Consider the following 2,506-nt stretch of genomic DNA (forward strand, 5'->3'; position numbering starts at 1 on the left):
ATGAACCAGAAGGAGCTTGCTGACACACTGGAGAAAAGTAAGAGCTGTCTGCCTCATGTTGAATGCTGTTTTAGAACATTTAAAAGCTGTAGCTAAAGTACAGCTAAAATAGCTGTGTAACTCAATGATATTGTAGCATCCTTAACACAACAACTAGTGACCTCATCAAGGAGCAGAGAGAGAGAGAGAGAGAGAGAGAGAGAGAGAGATAAAGAGAGAGAGAGAGAGAGAGAGAGAGAGAGAGAGAGAGAGAGAGAGAGAGAGAGAGAGAGAGAGACAGAGAGACAGAGAGAGAGAGAGAGAACAATGATATAAATCAGTCAAACCAGTGTGTAATGCATTATGAAAACATTTACAGATTTATACAGACAAGAGAATAAATGATTATAATTTAAACTTTATAAGACAGTCTTACAATACTGTAGGCATTAAATCAGATGTAATATTAATATCCTCTGTGTTATTTCTTTATTCAGATGAGCTTGCTGTGATTTCCCAACGTGAACTCAAATCTAATCTAAAGAAGAAGTTTCAATGTGTATTTGAGGGGATCGCTAAACAAGGAAACCCAACACTTCTCAATAAGATCTACACAGAGCTCTACATCACAGAGGGTGGAACAGGAGAGGTCAATAATGAACATGAGCTGAGACAGATTGAGACAACAATCAGGAAACAAGCAAGACCAGAGACTGCAATCAAATGTAACGACATCTTCAAACCCTTAACCGGACAAGACAAACTTATCAGAAATGTGCTGACAAAGGGAGTCGCTGGCATTGGAAAAACAGTCTCTGTGCAGAAGTTCATTTTGGACTGGGCTGAAGGAAAAGCAAATCAGGATGTCCAATTTGTATTTTCATTCCCTTTTCGGGAGCTGAATTTGATGAAAAAGGAAAAACACACTTTCATTGAACTTCTCAATCACTTCTCAATGGAAACCAAAGAATCAAGAATCTCCAACTACGACAAGTACAAAGTTCTGTTCATCTTTGATGGTCTGGATGAGTGCCGACTGCCCCTAGACTTCCAGAAGAACAAGATTTGTTTTGACGTCACAGAGTCAAACTCAGTGGATGTTCTGCTGACAAATCTCATCAAGGGAAATCTGCTTCCCTCTGCTCTCCTCTGGATAACTACCAGACCTGCAGCAGCCAATAAGATCCCTTCAGTGTGTGTTGACCAGGTGACAGAGGTACGAGGGTTCAATGACCCACAGAAGGAGGAGTACTTCAGGAAGAGATTCAGTGATGAGGACCTGGCCAGCAGAATCATCTCACACATAAAGACATCAAGGAGCCTCCACATCATGTGCCATATTCCAGTCTTCTGTTGGATTTCTGCAATCGTCCTTGAACACATGCTGAAACATAAGAGAGAAGAGATGCCCAAGACTCTGACTGAGATGTACTCACACCTTGTGGAGTTTCATACCAAACAGAAGAATTAAAAGTATATTGGGAAAGAAGAGACAGGTCCACACTGGAATAAAGAGAGCATTCTGTCACTGGGAAAACTGGCTTTTCAACAGCTTGTGAAGGGCAATCTGATTTTCTATGAAGAAGAGCTGAAAGAGGCTGGCATTGATGTCAATGAAGCCTCTGTGTACTCAGGATTGTGCACACAGCTCTTTAAAGAGGAATGTGGGCTGTACCAGGACAAGGTGTACTGCTTCGTGCATCTGAGCATTCAGGAGTTTCTGGCTGCTGTATATGTGTTCCTCTCATTCATCAACAACAATGAGAATCTAATGGCCGAACCTCAAGTTACTGAAGTTACTGTCTACAAGAGTGCTGTGGATAAAGCCTTACAAAGTGAGACGGGAAACCTGGACCTTTTCCTCCGCTTCCTTCTGGGCCTCTCACTGGAGTCCAATCAGAAGCACTTACGAGGTCTACTGACAAAGACAAGAAGCAGCTCACAGAGCCATGAAGAAACAGTCAAGTACATCAAGGAGAAGATCAGGGAGAATCCCTCTCCAGAGAGGTGCATCAATCTGTTCCACTGTCTTAATGAACTGAATGACCATTCTCTAGTGGAGGAGATCCAAAGCTACCTGAGATCAGGAAGTCTCTCAGAAGCCTACCTGTCACCTGCACAGTGGTCAGCTCTGGTCTTTGTGTTGCTGACTTCAGAAAAGGAGCTGGATGTGTTTGACCTGAAGAAATACTCCAGATCAGAGGAAGGTCTTCTGAGGCTGCTGCCAGTGGTCAAAGCCTCCAGAGCTGCTCTGTGAGTACATCAAATGACATTTAAGTACTAATCATCAGGAAGAAATATTCAGTTTAGAGTAAAATATGTATTATAATATGTATATAATATTATATTGAAAAACATATTGAATAAATGTTCACATTAGTATAACAATATGACCATACAATTCTAGGAGACGGAAGATGAATCTATATGTTGTTTAAGAGAATAAACCAAATGCATCTGCCATTGTCCTTCTACACTACTGGTGTTAAATTAACAGTTTGTGAAAACATGATGATCTCTCTGTCAG

At 41.3% G+C, this 2,506-nt stretch overlaps 1 pseudogene across 1 annotated transcript; it reads left to right on the top strand.

The window, feature by feature from the left end:
* Positions 1-499: 499 nt before the first annotated feature.
* On the top strand, positions 500-2,264 carry LOC311140521 (NLR family CARD domain-containing protein 3-like; annotated as a pseudogene). The gene has a single exon. The product of its transcript is annotated as an NLR family CARD domain-containing protein 3-like (transcript).
* The last annotated feature ends 242 nt before the right edge of the window (positions 2,265-2,506 follow it).

The sequence above is a fragment of the Coregonus lavaretus genome (assembly GCF_964263955.1).
Source record: "Coregonus lavaretus genome assembly, chromosome: 2".
NCBI classification, from domain to species: Eukaryota; Metazoa; Chordata; class Actinopteri; order Salmoniformes; family Salmonidae; genus Coregonus; species Coregonus lavaretus.